At 36.5% G+C, this 22,845-nt stretch overlaps 1 protein-coding gene across 1 annotated transcript in view; it reads left to right on the top strand.

Moving 5' to 3' along the window:
* Positions 1 to 22,845, top strand: part of CHST15 (carbohydrate sulfotransferase 15) — a 56,616-nt gene that overhangs the window by 15,153 nt on the left and 18,618 nt on the right. The gene's annotated exons all lie outside the window — the stretch shown is intronic.

Here is a 22,845-nt window from a genome sequence, read left to right as displayed (position 1 = left end):
GTTTTCTTTCGCCATTAGCCACTGGAGAGTGCTACTGAGAATATGATCTCTTGTGTAAAAAAATCATATATAAATCAAGTCTGAAATCCACAGATTGTCCTTTTGTAAAATTAAATTCTTTAGCTATACCACCATTTCATAATCAGCATTATATTTTTCAGAATCTAAAGAGCCAAGCATTTGTTTTCTTCTTAAGGTGCATTTTACTCTCAGGGAAGTTGTAGGAAAAGACTAAGCCCAGTTTCATTTCATTTTGTGCCAAAATGTTCTTTTCTTGTGGAGGCGTTCAGATATGAAACTTTTAACCGCAATCATGAATTGCTCAGGACAGGAAAAGGTTTTTCTTTTGATCAACAATTATGTTTACTGTAGCCCAAGGTAATCTTTTGCAGTGGCTCTACAAAGTAAGTTAATATTATTGTACCCTAATGTAAGTTGGGCAGGTACATAGAAAATTGCTGTAGTGCCTTTGACTATTTTGTGACTCTGATAAGATTTGAAATAGTAAATCTCTTGCTCATAGCTTAGTGCCTTTACCATTTAGATTGTATAAGTTTTCAGGGTGTTTTTTTTCTTGCACTATTACTTAAAGAGCTAAGAAACTTCCAGATGTTTGGACTGTTTGTAATCCTTGATTATTAGATGTTCTTCTAATGCTTACAGAAGTCATTTCTAATCTAGAAGTGCCAAATTCCCTTCTCTATTAGCTGTTATTGAAACTATTTGAATAATATTTTCATTAGTGTTATAAAATCTAAGCAGTACACGGAATACATGTTGGGCATTCTTCTCAGTCAGTCCAAAAATATGAAAAGCAGTATCATATCTTGGAAAACCTTAAATGAGTAGTGTAACTATTTTCAAAAGTTTAAAAATGTATGATTTTTTAAAAACTATTATTTCCTATTATATTTTAAAACCTAAATATACAATTCAGTCCTGCTGCCAGTTGGTAAACAACTGAGCCTCAATTTAAGAAGGACAAATCTTTCATTAATCAGAAGACTACTTATTTTCTCCTCTAAGGACAACTGGAGACCACCTGTTTTTGGTACTTTTTGCAAATCATTGGGCAGTAAGGTACCATTGTTTGTTTGGAATCTTTGTCTAGTATATGATGTGGCCTTATATAATACATTAGCCGAAATAACTGTTGAAACCACAGTGGTTCATGCTTTAATTATGTCTTTATTATGCAGCAAGTAAATCAAATATACATTTTCATTGACATACCATTTGATGCTTGAAAATGGTAATTGAATTAAAGCTTGATGAACACTCATGCGTAGTGGACTGCATTAACATTAAACTTTTTGTTGAATACCATATTTCAAAATTTTATAAATCTAGTTTTAAATTATCCCATGTTACTATCCCATAACTGTGATTTTCTGTTTTTAATATAATTCAGTGAAGGGTTATGCAAGCGGAGCAAGTTTTTGAAATAGCAGTGCGAAACTGGGAAAAGATGTTGGTTTAATGCATTGCAAAATACTGCATTAAACATAAAATTTTACATTATCAACTAATTCTGGTAATAAATTGTTTGCTTCAAGTAATTCAGAGAGGTCTTTTTCACAATGATCACTCTCCTTCAGTGAAGTTTTTTCTTAATAAACCAGACCACAAAATATTTCAGTTTTCTTCTTGTCTTTTTCCTTTAATAATCCTCTTGTCAGTATTTACTTTTTGTGGCCTACTATGGCAACTATATTCAGTGGGAAATGTATACACATAATTTACACCTGTCACAACATGAACGAATGATGTGTTAATTTACCCTTCCCCCATTGACTTTACTTGTTGGAAACCAATTCGGAAGTCACAAATGATGATCACATAAACCTAGGATGCTACAACCATTGTAAATATATGCCATTTGCCAAGTGCCTGAATTTTAATCAATTGATCGTTGGGGTGTTGAAATGGTTGTAAGTGCAAGGGCAGTTGTATTTTGACTTTTTTCAATGGAACACTCTTTGCCTTGGCTTTTTTTGACATTTATGTATAACTTGCAATCATTATTCTATTTCCCTGTCCATTACAATTTCCTTGGCTTTTTGATACATTAATTTTCAGAACAATACTTGTGTCCCATGCTTTTTTGTTAGATCTATAGCCTGCCTTTCCTCTGTGACCTTAAAATAGTATATATTACACTCTATCCTTTAGTTGTTGGTTTGTTTGTTTGCTTTTACCAAAACAGTACTGGGAGGAGGCTGGATTGAGAGATAAGTAATTAGCCTAAACCAGGGGTGTCAAACTTGCAACATCACGTGACGTGTCACGATGTATCATGACTTTTTTCCCATTGCCGGCAATGTGGGCGCAGTTTTGCCATGACGCATCTGACCTGCGGCTGGCAGTTTGACACCCCTGGCCTAAACTAACACAGTAAATTGCTGTAGAACTAAAAGGAAAAGGGGGATATAACATGGCCTAAAATATACTAATTACATACATACGTGCAGAAACACTTTTAAATATTACAGCAAGATAATGTGGGAGATGACTAAATGAGTGAAGGAAGATTAAATAAAGCCACAATTGAAAACATATTGTTTTTAAGAAAATTAAAGACTGAAATATCTATGTTTGGAAGAGAAAGGAAGAAAGGAAGATAAATGGAGGGGAAGGGTTTTTTTTATTGAAAAGTTTTAAAATACATTTTATCTTTAACAATCCCCCCCTCCCCCCCACCTATCAAATGGAGGGGAAGGTTTAATGAAGGATAATCAAGTCAGAATAGACCAAATACAACAAAGGATCAGGATGAAGGAAAGAAAAATCATATGGAATAATAATAATAATAATAATAATAATAATAATAATAATAATAATAATAATAATAATAATAATAATAATAATAATAATTTTATTTATATACCGCCCTTCTCCCGAAGGACTCAGGGCGGTGAACAGGGCAGATATATAAAAAATACAATAATACAAAAGTTAAAAGAAAATTAAACATATGCCCGACTAAAAGGTATAAGGTAGAATGCCATGATATACAAAAGTATTCAAGAGAAGAGATTGTATAGCAATTACAGCAAAAAGGAACTAGAGAATCTGAAGAGTTTTGCAACCACTAATGGTCTGATAGCAAGTATCACTCTGATTTTAGGATAGTTCTGTTGATTGTATGTCTTTGCAATGCATTTGCATAGGCAAATGGCAAAATATTTCAAACTTTATTCCCACTTTTTGACCTATAGTATATCCAGTGTTTTTAGATAAGGTAGCAAATACAAAGGCACTGTGGCTCAGTGTTTTAAAGATGCTAGAGATGGTCTCTGCTTTGGCAGTGTGCATCCTAGCCCCGTGTGGTGGAATGAGCTCCCATCACTTTGCTCAGCTTCTGCCCACTTAGCAGTTTAAAAGCATGCTACATGCGAGCAAATAAACAGGTGACATTTTGGTAGGAAATGTGGCTTGTGAGAATGATGTTTTAACCATCTCTTGGACTGTTGACAGAGATGGTACTCAAGATCCAAAATGTTGTTGATTTCTAATCCATAAAACTGCATTAATCCATTTGTTTCATTTTTTCTTTGTTAAAACAAAAGATTTTTATATAATAATTCCTGAGAATATTATTTAGGTATGCTCTATCAAATGTAAAAAAGGTTAGTAGTAGTAATAATAATGGATGCTTTAAATAGTTGACTCTAAAATACTTTTTTTTCTAAAAGAAATTTAAGGCCAATGACATCTCTTATACATTTATGCAGTTAATATTTTACAGCAGTTTCAAGTTGACAGAAAGCCTTAGTTTTTGATCTAAAATGTTCTCGAGAGCTGCTGATAAGATCAAAGAAAGCTTGAGGTGACAGAAAAACAATACAAGAATCATAAAAGAGCAAAGGTATTTTTAACATCTGTTGTCTTACAAAATATCAGAGCTGACAGAAATTTGGTGGGACTTTTGTAAGAAAATTTCAAAACACTCAGTTAAAAGAATAGTAATTGGTAGTAAACATAAACTCTAGGTGAAACACCCTGATTTTTCATCTGTATTATATTTTATAGGTAGTCCTCAATTTACAACCATTCATTTAGTAACTGATCAAAGTTATAATCGCACTGAAAAAAGTGGTGACTGGCCTTCTTAAGACACTTAAGAGCTCTTCAGGCACTTAACACTGCCCCAGCTCCCTATTGGCACATGATCAAAATTGGGCACTTGGCAGCCGGCATGTATATATGATGCTTTCAGTGTCCTGAAGTCAGGTGATCACCATTTGTGACCTTCACAGCTGGCATTTGACAAGCAAAGTCAATAGGAAAATCAGATTCACTTAACAATCCCATGATTCACTTAACAAGTGCAGTGATTCTCTTAACAACCATGGCAAAAACGTTGTAAACTTGGGTGCGACTCACTTAACAACTGCCTTGCTTAGTAATGGAAATTCTTGCCCCAATTGTGATCATAATTGAAAGTCTACCTATATATCTTTTTTTTTAAAAGCTTCTGGAAATAAAAGCATAAGCTAAAACAAGTAGGCAGTTTTAAGACCCGGAAGCTTTATTTTGATTTCAGAGAATTCAGAGAAAGCCGGGTACACAAAAACTATGATTAGAATTTAAGAATTCTAAGTTGTGGTATCTGTTTTAAATACCAGAACTGAACAAATCCTCCCACACAAAAATCAACTTCTGGCTATCCTAAGCTTTGTTTATGTCTGCATTATAATTTAGGCCTTCCTTGTGTGGGAAACATTTTGTTATTGCTACTGTAAAACAGTTGGAAATCGGAAGCATACAGCAGAACACCCAGAGATTTCTATATTTCAATCCAGAACTATTTTGTGCCATCACTGAATGTAAAATATGTCATGAAGGAGAATTAGATTCTCTAAGGCAGGGGTGTTAAACTGGCGGTCTGTGGGCCAGATGTGTCATGCACAGGCCACACCCACCCTGGCTCTGCAAAGTCAAAAAACCATTGCAATGCTTGTGTCACGTGACACGATCAAGTTTGACACCCATGCTCTAATGTGTCTTGACTTAAATAACATCAGATAAAGAAATAAGAAATAAAACCACTAAATGAAAACTTATCAACATTTTTCCATTTTCCAGGATTATTTTTTAAGAAAATGTGTATGCTATTAATTTAATCTATTTAAACTTAAACTTTTCTTATGTTTGTATAGATACTTGATGAAATAATGACAAATATTTAATTGTCTAAGTGTATTTAATTCTAAAAGATTAAAATCTATACAGATTTGTAGACTTTAATACATAATCAATGCCAAATAGTATTTGCCATTTACAGAACTGGAAGCAAAACATCTTCTAAATAACAATCAGACAGAAAGAAACTTGAATTAGAATTGAATTATAGGCCTAATCATTTATTTTTTATAGGCCTTCAAAAAAAATTTCTTTCAAGTCTATGAACCTTTTCTCAAGCTCATGATTTATATTATTCTCTCTACCAGAGGGCAACTAATCGATGATAGTTTTAAATCTGGGGCTGATTTAGATTCTTGAAGTGTTTGCAATTGTGAATCCTTAAATACATGATTTTCCTAATGATGCTTCTCAAACTGTTTCGTTTGCCCTCTTAAAGAAAAAAAGGATTGATGTGATAGCACGTTTTCAAGGTTATCTGCTCAGTCTACAACTGTTCCAATCATATTTCAATTTTCAATAAAATAAATATATTTTTACAAGGTTGGGTGGAGGAAGATCTTTTCTTAGGTGGTCCTGCACCTAATTTGCCATGTTCTAGTAAGACCTTTCATGTGGCCGGCATGACTAGATGCCAAAGGCGCACGGAACGCTGTTACCTTCCCACCGAAGTGGTCCCTATTTCACGGAGACGTCCTCAGACAAGCGCTGGCTCTTCGGCTTTGAAACGGAGATGAGCACCGGCCCCTAGAGTTGGAAACGACTAGCACGCATGTGCGGGGGAACCTTTACCTTTACCTTTAGTAAGATCTTTACTCAAATAGGTTTGATTTTTGTTCTGATTTTATCACCCTAACAATGTGTTTCATTGCCTTTATGAAAATAAATTCTTCATAAAGGTACAGATGAAGTTTTAACTAAATTCACCTCCAGATTTTTCTTCAGTAAGAAGGTAAGAAAGTCCAGGTTCACTCCAGTTTCTATAGAATAGCTTTAAGTATGTTCTTGAAATTTTTGCAGAATTGTAGCTGTGCCAGAATATGAGTGCATCATGATGGATATGGAAGTGAGATTGGTATGATAGGGCATAGGTGAGCACCAGTATAAACAGAAAAGAGGGAATACATTTCTGTGATGATGAACAGATGAATATACCCATTGCATGAGCTATTCCAAGGGTAGGGAAACCAGCAATTTACTATTGGCTTCTACTTCTGCCCCCAAAGCCTTAATCCTGGGTCCAGCATGACGGGTCATTGGTGATTAGCCTTAAACTGCTGATGGTAAATGCCATGTCCATTTGTAAGTAAGACCATGTTCATTTACTATCTGGTAAATGAATAAACTTCGATTAACCCCTGATAAGAGAGATTTCTATTTGTCAATAAAACCTCTCGTTCTTGGAAAACAGTGGCTCTGGAATTAGGTCTAAATGGGATGGTCTTCCTTCAAGAATAAAGGTCTGCATCTTGACCATTCCCCCTGGATATATGGCTCCTATTGAGTAGCAGATGAACGGTGTGACCAGGGAGAACTTTTTCTCAGCTTCCGCTGTTGAACAGGAGCCCTTGATGATTAATAGCAGCTTATGCTCGTGACCCCACACAACTGAACCACTGCATTGTACTTCACAATAGGCTGCCTTTAAAAAATACTGGATTTGGTGCCCATTTCCTGGCAGATAACAACCACAGTAGTTTTGTAACAACTGTCTTGTAGGCCCTGCATTATCTGCTAGTAGGGTTTTGGACACTATGTAGTTTGGTTCCTAGATATCTACGAGATTAACAAGTAGAATTGACCTATCCATTGAGTGCTTCCTGACATGAATTATTAACTATTACCTACCTTATAGGTAATAATATAGGTAATTAATTACCTATAATTAATTATTAATTATTACCTACCTTCCGAGGTAGGTAAAATGAGGACCCAGATTGTTGGGGGCAATAAGCTGACTTTGTAATAATGCCACTTGGGGACCCCCGAAAGCCCTAATAAGCAGGCATATACATAGAATGAAGGCTATTGCTAAGCACATTGATATGTGCTTTAAATTGTAAGCCGCCCTGAGTCTTCGGAGAAGGGTGGGATATAAATGGGATTTTAAAAAAATGTTCTCAGTTTTGGGGAGGTTGTTGTGTCTTCATATTTATGGAACAGCCATATAGGAATTCTTATTATGTGATGTGAGAAGATATTATATATGATTGTAATGGTTTTCCATTGGCCAAAGACAAAGACATAGATACAAGAACTAACAGTATATTTCTGTAGTATATTCTACAGTTGGGAATAACATTTCCTATGAGTTAGTTTCAGTCATATCTTCATGGACATATGGGAAGTTTCGATAGGCTAAATTATATGTGGAATATTATTGTGGCTTCCTATAGAAAGGAAGGGATGCGGTGGCTCAGTGGGTTAGGACGCTGAGCTTGTCGATCAGAAGGTTGGCAGTTTGGTGGGTTGAATCCCGAGTGCTGCGTAGCAGAGTGAGCACCTGTTACTCGTCCCAGCTTCTGCCAACCTAGCAGTTCGAAAGCATGTAAAAATGCAAATAGAAAAATAGGGACCGCTACGGTGGGAAGGTAACAGCGTTCTGTGCGCCTTTTGCGTCTAGTCATGCTGGCCACATGACCACAGAGATATCCTCGGACAAGCGCTGGCTCTTCGGCTTTGAAACAGAGATGAGTACCGGCCCATAGAGTTGGAAACGACTAGCACACATGTGCGGGGGAACCTTTACCTTTACCTTTATAGAAAGGAATATCAGGATGGATGCATGCTCATATATGTACATTATCGAGCCTTGTAGCATATTCTCTATAATCATATGACATTGCATATGATTCAGTGGAATATAACTCCTGTATAAGAAATAAAGCAAAGTAAGCAGAACCAGGGCAATGCTTAGGTTTTGGATTATGAAATCTGGATTCAAGCCATAAGTCTTGCTGGTTATAAGTTTATAAGTTTATAAGTCTAAATTGCGTGATGAGGTTACTTATGAGAAGAAAGCAGTATTTTCCTGTTTATATCTCTTAACCTATAAGCAAGGATGCATAGAATTGTCAGAAAAGATACTCTGTATTAAGGAAAATTTTAATGACCTTTTAAAAAGCTTTGATTTCATTTGTTGACACAATCAGCTATTTCTTCATTTCCTTGTTTTATTTTAATTGGACTTGATAGATTTATGTTACAGTCCACAAAAGCAAAGATAAGCTTATATTTTTTTAAAAGAAAATCTTCAAAACTAATATATTCAACTAAATTTGGTATAATCTGTGCCATAATTGTTTCCTGTTCTTTGTGCTTTAAGCTGTTATTATGACTCAACTGAAAACTCTAAAAAAATGAAGATGTATTATAAATAGTATACCATATTTTTAAACAGTTGACTTAATTCACATTAATTAGGATTTGGGGTTTAAATACTGTTGGAATCATTTATTCAAAATTTATGTGTTTCAGATATTAAGTGTAAACTTATTGTAGCCATTATTCTGAATGGTATTTTTATGGTCTTTTTGGATATAGAGATGGAATGTATTTTTAGCCTCAACTCTTTTTTTATGGACTTGGTGTACAGTCTCAAGAGTAGTGTGGGATGTTTAGGAAAATTGCTCATTGTGGTTACAATAGTGGGAAAATTATATATACATTTTCAAGCACACAGAATGTATTTTTATTCATCTGTTATTTGTGTATACTTTATATATAGCTACTGCATTATGTAGATAGCTTTTTTTTAAAAAAACCCCAGTAACTGATAATGCAGTAGATGATTTAGCTAGTTCTTTAATACTTGAATATAGGATAAAATCAGTTTTGGTTCATTATCTCAAGGTTACTTAGTAAAAATGAGTCAGAGTTCCAATTAAACTAACTTTCTAAGACATCCACTTGCCTTCCTTTAAAAGTCAGATAAGTATATTTTTACTGTGAAAGTGAAACAGTTTTTTTTCTAAAAAAAATATAGAAGTACAGTTAAAAATATTCAAGCAAATAAGTTGAATAATGGAAATGAGAATGTTGCAATTTTCTCCCAAAAGTAGGTAAGACAAACACTTGGAATACTGCATCCAGTTCTGGTCACCACAATATAAAAAAGATGATGAGACTCTGGAAAGAGTGCAGAGAAGAGCAACAAAAATGATTAGGAGGTTGGAGTCTAAAACATACGAAGAACGGTTACAGAAATTGGATATGTCTAGTCTAGTGAAAAGAAGGACTAGGAGTGACGTGATAGCACTGTTCCAATATTGGAGGGTCTCTTACAAGGACAAGGGGCTCAAACTATTTTCCAAAACACCAAAAGACAAGAAAAGAAACAATAGTTAGAAACTAACCAAGGACAGAAGCAACCTAGAACTAAGGAAAAATTTCCTAATGGTGAAACCAATAAACCAGTGGAATAGCTTTGTCTGAAATGTTATAGCATCTCCTGTTTGAGCAGGAGTTTGGACTAGAAGAGCTCTGAGGTCTATGTTCTATCAGATTGATCAATAATAATGAACAACTAATTTAATAATTATGTTTCCTTTTACCATCAGCAAATCTGTTCTGATTTACAAAGATGCTTTCTCTTTTTTCTGTATGTGTACATGAAAAATCTGAATATATTTTAATTGATTTTTTTAGGATAAATATGACATTTGAACTATAACCAGTATGTGCAAGTTTTATTAAGATTTTATTTTCCAGCAAATTATGGGACAGATAGTCACATTCTAATTTGGACCAATGAAAGATTTTTCATCAACGCTACATTTCAAAGAAAAATTGTCACCTGTTGGATGGATCAACATTTCTTTTGACTAACCTTACATAAGTAAGAAGAGTAAAAACAATTTCTTTGCAATGAGGTTTGATATGTACATTATTGAAGATAAAATATATTGGAAATTCTTTTATAATATATTTTAAAATAACAAATAAAACACACACGGAGAGAGAAATAAGAAATTCAGGTTTTATTTTCCAAATTATGAGTGGTTAGCTCACAAATCCAAAATATTATAATATAACTGATACCAGTTTTCTAGCAAAAATTCACACATCTTGGTTGAATTTTATATTAAAATTTGCTTGATTAAAATGATAAGAGAAAAGAAACTGCTCTCTTTATTAAGATCTAGTTGTCATCTTGGTCATTGCACCTCAGATCTAGTTTGACTGCAGCATTTATCGTGTTGTGAAATTTTGAGCACTTTGTACTGATACTTCTATATAATGCATGCTGTGCAATTAAAATGTTGCTTTCCCAATTTACAAAGGGACGAGGCAAAATGATTAGTTCTTCAATTATTTTGAAAAAAGGGGAATACTAAGTTAACTTCCTTTTGACTTGGCATTTCCGTATGTCGAAAACAATGGAGGGAATTTCAAATATTTCTTTCTTTGTGTATCAGGTTGTCTGTAACATATTCATCAACTTGAATTGTTCCCAAAGGCTTCCCAGGAGGAGATGGTGGACTCTTCAGAGAAGCTGTTGTTAAGACACCTGAAAGTAGAATACTTGTTTAAAAAAGGAATTTTTAGTTTTCGTCTTGTAAATTATAGTTTTGTTCTTTGGGTCTTTCATGCTGCTTTGTTGTTCCTTATCTTCCTCTCCAAACAGGATGCAAAAAATGAGGCCTTTGTTTAATGTAGAAATCAGTCCAGAACCCTTCCAGTTTCCCTACCTCCCACTTCAGCATAGAAAAAGAATTCCCTGTAAATACAATAATCTTTTGAGGAGCTTTCCATTTTTGGAAATGAGTGCACAGCCACACCCCATGGTAGAAAAACAAGGGTTTATTTGCAAGCATCAAGTAGATGACTGCTGTGAAATACTTCTCTCCGAAATGATTGGTCTGTGAGAATTGCAAGAAAAGCCCTTCCTGTGCCGTGAAACATTATCTAATTTCTTATCTATCAGAAGTAACTGAAAAGACATTTAATCTGCCAACACAGTGTAAAGATATAGCTTGAATTTCAGAAAGCTTATCCTGATTTCTTGCATTAATCAACTCTTTTCTTGATATTTTCCTGTTCCTTTCACAATTTCTAACACACATACACACGCATGCATACGTACATACATACACAATCCATTCTTTAACTGATTATCAGAAGCTATTTCTTGGATCCATAGTTTTCAAATGATGTTTCTTCATAGGAAAAATATGATAATGAATATGAAATAATCTGAGGGATCCTTGGTGCTCTCTGACCTTGCTTGTTTTCTTGCAGACGTTTCATTACCTTAACTAGGTAACATCATCAGTGCCAGTAAGGAGTGCCATGTGCTGTCAGTTTATATTCTGACACCTTGCCTGTCTAGGTGGGTGGGGGAGGTCTTAGGGATTCTTTGATTGGGCTATTTTGGTAATTTCTTGATCGGGGTATTGTTTATTTGATTGATTGTCTGAAGGTGACCAACAATCTTGGACCTTCAGACCAACAATCAAGTAAGCAATACCCCAATCAAGAAATTGCCAAAGAACCATTAGTAAACAGCCCAACCAAAAAATCCCTAAGATTGCCCCCACCCACCCAGACAAACAAGACACCAGAATATAAACAGACAGCAAACAACACTCCTTACTAGCACTGATGATGTTACCTAGTAGGGCAGTGATGGCGAACCTTTTAGAGACCGAGTGCCCAAAGTGCAACCCAAAACCCACTTATTTATCACCGGGTGCCAGGTGGGTGTGGCCCACTGGGTGAGTGTGGCTGTGGTGGTCATGGCAGGTTGGGTGGGTGTGGCCAAGGTGGGTGTGGTCACCTCAGTGTCACCACACAGGGATACCTATGGGGGGTGGGCAGGGTTGGGGGAGATCCAGGGGGTCTCTGGCAGGTGGGGCGGTAGGCAGGAGGCTTCTCCTGAAGAGTGAGGTGAGGCAGGGCAGTGGTGCCATTTCCATAGGGCAAGGCAAGGCCGGGGCGGCTGCTGCCTGACACCATCGGTCCCCACACACAGAGGCCAGCGAACGCATGAGGGCTGATAGTTTCTGTCAGCAGTCACAGCCTACTGGCCCCTCGACCGGAGCATTCTGGGGCTCCACAGCCCACCACCAGCAGTTTAAAGAAGTCGCCTCTGAGCTGGATGGTCGGCCGACAGCTGAGGAGGCGATGCAGTGGGTCGTGCTTGGGAAAAGGAGAGCATGGGAAGCCAGGAGGGATGGGATGGGGGGAGGGAAATCAGCCGTGCTGGGATGCATCTGGCCACATGGGACCTCGGCGAGTTAGCAGACGGCTGGTTGAAGAGGGACAGTTGCCATCTCCGGGGCATGGCGCATGTGCCCACAGAAAAGGCTCTGAGTACTTCCTCTGGTACGCGTGCCATAGTTTCGCCACCACTGTAGTACGGTAATGAAAGCAAGTTCGGAGAGTACCAAGGACCCCTCATTTCAACCATGTGCTACAAATATTCTTCATTGAAATAAACTGAGTCAGTTTCATTTCTCATCCAGTGCTGTTGTATTACTTTTACTACCGTGCTATTATTAGCAAAATCCTACTCAGTTTTAGGCAAAATTCTAGTATAATTCCATGAACAAACGTTTACAATTTAGACTGTCACTATTAATCTGTTGATTCTATCCGTCCACTTTATTCATTGTCTCCTCATGCTTTTATCTTCCCTTTCATAATCAGGGGGTTTACATCATGCCTATAATAACTTTGAGTTCTCATTAAATGCCATTCTGGGGTTGGCGTTCTGTGTATTTATGTGGTGATGCTTCTAAATGAGCAACAAAACCTCTTGATGGGAATAGTCAAATTTGAATTGCGGTACAGCTTAATTAACAGCAGACTCTGTTGGCAGATACCTTATTAACTACATTTCTGAGTGGTGCCATGAGATTCTCAATATCATATGACTTCTAGCAATTAAATGTAATGCTGCTATTTACTACAATGGTTGCCCAAGCTACAATTTAAATTCCACTGCCTTTTGTCAAGCTGTTTTAACATCCGAATGCAACAATAAGAACCATTAAAAGGATCTCTAAGCCCAGTCTTTCAAACGCTTGCATTCTGTTGAAGATAGTGCTTTTGTTATAAAAGCAAATTGCCCTCAAACCAACAAGAAAATAAGTCCATTTGCCTTGATTCAATTTTCAGACATTTCTACCTGGATGAATGAGAACCTTCATTTACATTTAGCACAATTGTGCTTTCACTTAGCAGCCTTTTCATCAACCAAGTTGCTGGTTCCAATTGTGGTTGCTAAATGAGGACTAGATGTAATATGCCCATACTCTGGGACACTGAAGTAATGTGGCTTTGTTTCCCCACATTGTGGCAAGTCTTCTAGATAAAGTGGCAGGTCTGTTATAAATATTCAGCCCCACAGAATCGGAATGCCTTATTTTGCTATTAGTGAGATTTCTTACCCTGTTGCCTAGAGAGTGATGCTGTTCATGTTGCCCACGGTACAGTATCTTTCTACGGAAGAGATGCACAGGCGGGGATCACTTTTTAGAGGCAACAGCGTATCTTGTGAGGCTTTCTCTTACATTGTGAATTCCGCAATAAAATCTAAAGCGCTCAGCCATAATGGTACACTGGGGTTTGCAGTGCAGTGACAGGGGCCACTGCAAGTCTCTGTTATGAGGGCTTTACAGGAACAGTGAGATTTTAATGTTAATATATTGCACATTCTGGTGTAGTTTATAGAAGAAATGGTCTGCGGTGGTCAACAAGACAAAGCATAATTCTGTTGCTTTTTCAGATCTCATATCTTTCCGTCTATTTTGAACCTGCTGTTCAGTTTCTTTCCATACGTGGCTCTATTTTTTTTCCATTGTATGATCTTAAGCAAATACGTATCTACAAAGTAGTTTACTTATTTGTACATTTTCTTGCATCTCCTTCCTTAGGTTTAGGTCTTTTCCAATCTCTAAGCCCAGCTTTATCTCAAACTTGTCATACAAATGTTAGCAATTGAACTGTCTGTCTCCTGTAACTTTAAATGAGCTAGGCACATTTTATCTCACCAGGTGCTTTGTTATTTCACACCTAATCTATTGCATGCCAGATTTAACTTAATAATGGAATAAATTCCTGACTATATTCTCTTTTTGCAAATGTAAATTGTAAATGTGGTTTTCTTTGTATATTCTTTTGTAATTATTAAATCTCTTTTGTGATTACTCTTCTTTGGGTACCTTTTCCTTCATTTCTATGATTTGTCTAAATAAGAATTCTTATTTTCCTTTCTTGTTATTTGCTTTCTTTGCTAACATCTAGATTGAGATGCCTGTCCTAGTCCTTCGTAGCTTGATATTGTAAATATGCATGCAGTCATTATTTGTTCTTGTGGCTGAAGATCTTCATTTTCTATCTTTCTTTTTCTATCTTGATAGTTTATTTTCAAAGTCACATGGGTCTTTTCCTCTTTGAAAGATTGGGAATATTTTTTTAGTCTGTTTTTCATCTTGCCTCTTATCTCATTCTATAGTGCTCAAGTTCTCTTTCACCTACGTTAAGCATACTGAATCTGTTCCTTACATAGATTTTAAATTAAGACACTATGCCTTCCAGGTCAAAACGTGCTGGCACACTTATTCTCTTTGTTTTCCAAGTTACTATAAATCTGATATCAAGAATTTCACATTCTGTGCCTGAAGTGATTAGTTAACTGGATTGTATTTCTCCTGTTTCCTATTTTATAGCCACACTGTTTCTGATGTTGTACATCTGACCATGTTGATGGGTAGAGTTTGCATTTACATAGTTTGAGGCAGTACTTCTTCTGTAATTCCTATTGCCATGTTCTCCATTTCTTCCACTTTTGCATTCCATTCATGCACCGCTAGTACCAAATCCTTTACTATTGTTGCATTTAGCATATCTTGTAATCTGCCACAGAATTTCTCCAAATTCTGCATACTCAGGCAGTTTGTAAAATTATCCACATGCCTTTATCTATTATCAAAAATATGCACAGGAATTTTCCTCAAATAGCAATGCCTTATATTTTTGAATACTCACCCAGTTCCAAATAGACTTCCACAGCAACACTGAAGATAAAGAGAAAGGATTGGAAAATGGACTATTTTAATCTATACAAGTCTTATATTATTTAACTTAGTTTGGAAAGCAAATAGCATTAATCAAACAAGTGTATTAACATTAACTGACATAATTTATTCTAATCAGACCATTTTTCATTAAACAGTTTATTATTGATATTTGAATATAACTATGAAAAATGCTTGTTTAGTTCAGGGGTCCCCAACCTTTCTGGGTTGGCAGCCCAGGGTGGGGGGTGAGAGTGGAGGTGCCTTTATGCATGTGAGCATGTGCATGGACAAATGAGACTGTGATTGCGCACATGATGCAAACAGGGCCACGAAGGCCCATGTGATGCTTAGGCGATGCTAGTGCCTGCCCAATGCCGTCATGCTAGCACAAGTTAGAGGAGTGCACTGATGGTGACGCTAGCACCCACCCCATGCTTATGGCATTGCTAGTGCCCATGTGACACTACGACGCTAGCATGAGTGTGTGTGGGGGGGTGCGAGCTCACACATGCACTGGCCAGCCATTCATGCGGCCCATGTAATATTATTATACTAAATTTATAGTAATTCCTGAGGGTAAAATATTAATACACTGGGAACATTTAGTACTTCGGAAGAATTACTTCTGTCTACTGTATTACTTAAGCACCCTCTGTATAGCAATGTGTAGCAATAATAGTACAGACTCAAATTTTAATTGCACAGATAGTTCTGATTTGACATGTCAGACATAAAGAAATGGATTTGCATTCCTTGCGTAATACAGTTGTGGAACTGTTGCAATAACCATCTATTTGAAATCTTGAGAAGGACATCAGTTGAAATAAATTAGGAATGTTATGTTCTTGGCATTACTGAGAAGAAAGAAAAATAGAGGGTCTCCTGAATAGATAATGCTGATATTGGAACAAAGGCTGTTAATGAAGCTGTTAAATCTCCATAAATTATTCTGTCCCTCTTCACAAACCATCTAAGCTACTAATCACCACTTCATCTTGGGGTGATCAGTTCATCATTAAATGTTGAATATAGTACTACTTATATACATTAATTGAGCTGATTCACATTCAAGTAAAAAAATGTAAAGCTTTGCACTGCATAAATAACACCTGCCATATACCAGATGGGTGGAAGATGGCAATAGTTGTCCCCATATATAAAAAAGGGAATAAAAAGGCTTCTAGTAATTACAGGCCCATCAGCCTGATTGACATTGTAGCAAAAATATATGCTAGGTACCTTTTGAACAGAATTGAAATCTGGGTAGAGGAAAACAACATCCTTACAGAAGAACAAGCAGGTTTTAGATAAAACAGATCTACTATTGATAACTGCTTTGTCTTGAACCATCTAATTGCCAAATATGCCTATAAGAGGAGACCCCTGTTTGCTGCTTTCATAGACCTTACAGCAGCATTTGATATGGTAACTAGAGAAGTACTATGGAGTAAATTGACATCCCTTAAATTAGAACCCAGACTCCTGGCTTTGATTAAAGCCCTTTACACAAGTACCTGTTTGAGGGTGTGGTATGGGGTTAATGGGGCTCTGACTAACAGGATTCACACAAAGGGATAAGGCAAGGGTGTATCCTGGCCCCATTATTATAATTTATACATCAATGACTTGCCAGGGTTAATGAAGGATACCATGGTACACATGCCGATAATCCTAAATACTTACTGTAACAGCTTGCTTTATGCTGATGATATGATTTTATTATCATACTCACAAGTAGGATTACAAAGGCTATTAAGAAGATTCAGCTCTTATTGTCAAGATAACTCCCTAATCATTAGCAAATCTAAATAAAAAATAACGGTGTTTGGAAGAAACCATCAGAGACATAAGTGGCAATTAGATGGTGAACCAATTGAACAGGTTAACACCTTTGTATATTTGCGTGTAACTTTTTCCAAGACTGGATCTTGGGCCTGCCATCATCAATGGAGTACAATGGGCGTTCTCTGTGGGCGCACCGGATTTATGGAACCATCTTCCGGTCGAGCTCCAGATGGCGCCTGATCTCCGCTCCTTCCGGCGCGATCTTAAAACCCACCTTTTTGAACAAGCCGGCCTGACCTGATGGGATGGGGTTGGGTTTTATAAATTAACTTAACTTTTAATCTGTACTAATTTATTACAGGCATCGTTGTTTAATTACTTTTAATAATTTTTAATTTTGTATCTTGTTTTTAGTACGTATTGCCCTGTTCACCGCCCTGAGTCCTTTGGGAGAAGGGCGGTATACAAATTAAATTAATAAATAAAATAAATAAATTAATTAATCAAGGTTTATAAGGGTAAGTTTACCACAATGCTCTTGTATGGAGCAGAAATTTTGGGTCTTTAGTTAACCACAGTCCTAGAACAAACACAGTCCCAGCATTTGAGATGTATTTTGGGTGTAGATCCAAGAACATCTGCTGCAGCAGTTAGAGCTGAATTGGGAATTCATACAATTCATGCATTATCTAAAATTAGAGCTTATAACTACTGGTGCAAAGTTAATGAAATGGAGACTGATAGACTCCCCAAGTTATGCCTACTAGAGCAAATAAAACTACAATCACAAATCTCCTGGATCACCAAACTAACAAATTTTGTAAGAAGCTGTGGCCTTCCTGTCTCTTGTGTAACAGGAGAGCAATCCAAAAAAAGAGTTGCCCAAAGAATTAAGTATATAGAAGCACAAACTGATATAGCTATCCTTAGTAAGGTGGGTAACTTGAAATGGCTGAGTAAATACAAATATACTTTTCAAGTAGACATTTGAAGTTACAACTCCCAAAACATCTTAGGGAGATATTTAAATGAGCGAGATTCGAACAGCTTGACACAATGGTCAGATATGGGAGATTTCATGCTATACCCTACAATGAGCATCTCTGCATTTGCAGAGCGGCAGAGGTAGAAGACCTGGCTCACATCCTATTTGACTGTTGCCTGTATAAGAGGGTGAGAGACAGGTATCTTGGTCTATATATCAAATGAATGACCCATTGGGATCCCCATATCAAAACAACTTACCTTATGTCCAGTCAGAACTTGAAAATAACATTTAACATAGCACAGTACCTAAACAAAATGGTTCGGTTGAGATCTGCATATGTGGGACTGATTGGGATAGATTGCAAGGGTGACTCCGAAATATAATTTTATCATATTTTATATCTTAAATTATTGTACACTGTTACAATTTCATTTTAGATTGTATTAATTTATGTTAGGGGTAGAGATGAAAGGAACTGATCAATTGCAATTAATACTCAGTTTATTGCAGTTGGAAGAGTTTGGACTACATTTCCAGGAGCACAATTGTAAACCCCTGCCTTGGTATGTACAAACAGTTATACTTAACTGGATAATTATATATGTATGATACACCAAATTAAAACCAATTAACTGAACCAAAACATTCAAGAAGGGAGGAAATTTATTTTATTTCAATTTGGAATAGTGTATGATATGGTCCTATCTACTTTTCAAAAGTCAGCCCTCTAGTTGTCTACAAAAAGGTCACAGTGTTCTCTTGCACAACATTAAGTAACATATTAAAAGAATGTCACACACAGGCCAAAAAAAGTGCTTAGTGCTTACTAAAATCATTAAAACATAATTTACTATCTTTTCTTTAAGGATAGAATAGAAACTTATTTAAAATATTGTATTTCTTATGACATAATTTTCTCCTGGGTTCATTTTAATTTAATTTAATTTATTAATATTTCTATACCGCCCTTGTCCCGAAGGACTCAGGGCGGTGTACAGGGCAAGAATAAAACATAAGTTACAAAAATTAAAAAGTAATTAAATACATGCCCATAAAACAATAAATACATTAATAAAACCCCCAATAAAATAATAATAAAAACCCCAGCAATCCCACCCTCAGGCCAGGCCGGCTTGTTCGAACAGGTATGTTTTCAGATCACGGCGAAAGGAGCGAAGATCGGGCGCCGTCCGGAGCTCAACCGGTAACTGGTTCCATAAATCCGGAGCGCCCACAGAGAAAGATCTCCCCCTGGGGGCCACCAATCTACATTCTCTGACCGGTGGCACCCTGAGGAGTCCCTCTCTGTGGGAACGCACAGGGCGAAGGGAAGTTGACGCCGGCAGCAGGTGTTCCCTAAGGTACTCCGGCCCCCTGCCATGTAGGGCTTTAAATACCATAACTAGTACCTTGAATCTCACCCGGAAGACAACTGGCAGCCAATGCAGCTCACGGAGCAGAGGTGTGACATGGGAGTATCGGGAAACTCCCAACACAACTCTCGCGGCTGCATTCTGTGCCAGTTGGAGCCTCCGGGTGGTCCTCAAGGGCAGCCCCATGTAGAGGATTTTTTTTTTCTCTTTCAGCATTTAGGCTTCTCACCTGAATTTTGGAAATGCATAGAAATTGTAATTCCACAAAAAAAAAATCATTGATTTTTTTCCTCCCCACCATATTAAGTAAGGCAGTCAGTACTGCCTTAATGACATTCATCATCAGGATATAGATGGAAATAACTTGGCAGACTTCAAGCTTCTATTGGAATTGAAAGATCTTTTTTCATCAGTGAAAAAAATCAACCTTTTAAACCTTTTTTTCATGGATATATTCTTTCTCTATTTAAATTATTTTTTGCAGATATTACTGCAGCAGTTGCCCAAAATTTCATACATCAATTGGATCCATATCCAAACAAGCATCCAACTGTTGACGCTATTTATTGTTACTGTATTGTTTGCACATGGGGGGGGGGGAGAATCATTCTTAATTGCAGTATCACCCAGTGAATTTTATTACATTTTTTCCTCCATCTTATTCCCACTTAAAAATACAAATATGTCTGCTTTTGAAAAGATGTGAATGGGATGGACTTGAAAACCTTCTTCTGTGTTCTATAGTGTTATTATGACAGTACATTTTGTTGGATGAATGGGATTTAATATCCTACAAGACTTTTTTTTATTCCAGCAACGTCATTTCAAGCAATTGTTTCACTAATAGCCCTAAAAGAAAATTCCAAGTCTTGTTTCAATCATTTTTCTTCATAGCATGAAGCACAGCAGTCTTCTCATATTTCTGGGATATGAAAAGAGTAAGAAACATTAAGCAAAAGAAATTACAAGCATAAGTCAGGGGTAACATATATTTATACAGTATATATATATAAATATATACTGTATAAATCTAGTAACTAACACAATTTGCTTACTTCTCATGTTTTCTATGTTTGCATACCCTCCTTTCTTCCACAGCTTCTCTTCTATGATTCCTGTGTTGCCTTTTGTTTGTTTCCTCACCACTTTATTTTTGAGCATTCAAAATCACTTCTATCTACTTCTTTTGCACTGGTTGTTCAAATCTACTTTCAGTCTCAATCAGCTCATATTGATTTTTAAGTTACATCTTTTAGTTTCATGATGCACACTTCCTAAATAATTGATTCCCACTATAAACCCGCACCATAAAGTGGGCAGATTCTTCTACATAACTAGTTTTTATTCTTTTGGCAACACCTACTCCATATAAGAGACCACATACAGCCCATTATCTCAACATTGCATTTGCCACCCCTTAAAATCTTCAATTACATCTTTAGCTTTCCTAACAAATAAAGAAGGCACAGCCTTTAGATCTGGATGGTATTGATGGATTACAAGAATTCTGTGCCTTAGTACAAATGCTGTTAACCTAAAAGCATATTCAGAAATGCAATATATAAACTTTTATTAATAATAAGCTCACACTGATGAAATTAATGGTGACAGCTTGTAGATACTGTTCCAAAGATTTAATCTGAAATGATATTAAGATTCAGTGAAATGTATAAACATAATGCCTCCTCTCAGTTTACTATGTCCCAGGCCAGGCACTGCAGTAGAGTTTTGAATCTATTTATATAGAGATGAAGATGCTCACCTCCCACTCGGAAGGTTGAGAATTCAATCCTAGGCAGCAGCAGATGTTTATCAGGGCGCAAAGAGAAAATATCTGTTGTGAACTCTGCATAGGCATCAGGAAGGGCATTTGGCCAGTAAATGCTCAGTTCCATTCAGTCGCCCCAACTCCACGCCAAATAAAGGGATTAAAGAGTCATAAAAAGAAAAAAAATATATAGAGACAGTGAGCTTGCCAGGTTTCCTGAATAACAGTATACTGTATTTATAAATATATTCTATAAATACAACTTCTTTGGGCCTAGGTCTCCACTCTGTAATATTCCAAGAGAGCAATGTCAGGGATTTGCCTCAGACTGAGAGGGAATAAGTGTTCTTGGGAGCAATGGGGCGGGAGGGGGACACCTGAAATTTTTACTGTAGGGTTGGGAGGATTTCTTTTGGAGATATCATCCACTCCAGCAATGTTGAGAATATATTTACTGGAGATCAAATTGAATACAAAAGCATAATGGCTTCTAGCACCCCAGGGTAATTCTTGATTATTTGCAAGCTCATTGCTTAGCAGGGTAACTCTCGGTGTTCAAAAAGAACTGGTAGTACAGGTTGGGAATGTAGCATGATAAACGCTATGAAGTGAAACTGAGTAGCCAGGATTGACTAGCACCTGTTATAGGCAAATCAGATTCCTTCATATTTGCACATTTATGTACCTGAAATCCTGAACTCTGAAGTGAGGGAGAGGTATGGGGTTATTGAATTGGTAGCTGGTTTCTAGTACGTTTTAAAAAAAGGTATTCTCCTCTGAGGTAGCTAGCCTGGAGAATAAGGTTCCTCCTGGATTTTTATCATCTCTTAAGCTCCGTATTTCCAGTTTATGTCTGGGAAGACCAAAGAGTTCCCAGGTGCTCCTCTTTTGGAATTAATAGGGCCTTCTCTATTTTGAAAGGGTGCTCAGCACTTTTTCACTGAGTAAAAGAGTCATTGATTTGTATCTGATATGTCTTGTGTTGCTATTCAGCTGCATGTAGTCTGACAGAATGACTGTCTGTTTTCCTACATTCTTGGTGTGGCTATTTCCTTCTCTTACATACTGGAGAGCTTGATTCATGGACTTGATGTGATGATGACATATTGTTTAACATCTCAGCATCTTGTTGTGCCTTGGTTATTAATTGTAACTGGCCAACTCCAGTAATTTAATGTCTTTGATGAATTACCTCGAGCTGATGTGATTAGTTGTAAAATAAAACAAATCTGATAATGTAAATAGGTATAAATAAACAACCTGGAGGAGCTCTTTGTAACAGCTGCTGTCTCACCACTATTTTGGCTCCTCCAAGCAAAGTATATTTTAAGACTGAAGATGCATTTGGTAATCAATCATATGTTAATATGTCAAATTTCATAACTTATATCTGTCATCTTTTATATTGAAATATATAAAAGTATTCTCAAAGCCAATTATAAATCTTATTTACATGCAATTCCTTCTGTTATTTTTGCCAAATTTTCTGTGTGCCTTTTTGCGTAGTCATAAACACAGTTGCTTTAAATATTTTGTCAGAGTTTTTTAAAAAATTCTTCTGAAACTAGTTTTATAAACTATCTTTCAGTTATTAAGAATATATCACAAGCCTATAAAAGGTATATACAAATTTTACCTAAGCATTTAACTGCTCTTGACATGAAGACGCCATGGCTCCTTTGATACTAGGATCAAAATCTTGCATTAACTTTTATTTATTGAATCTTATTGAAAATTCACTGTCTACTAAATTAGGTGACA

This window comes from Vipera ursinii (genome assembly GCF_947247035.1).
Source record: "Vipera ursinii genome assembly, chromosome: 5".
In the NCBI taxonomy this organism is placed as follows: Eukaryota; Metazoa; Chordata; class Lepidosauria; order Squamata; family Viperidae; genus Vipera; species Vipera ursinii.
The sequence above is the reverse complement of the archived record's forward strand: the minus strand, read 5'-3'. Positions and strand labels throughout refer to the sequence as shown.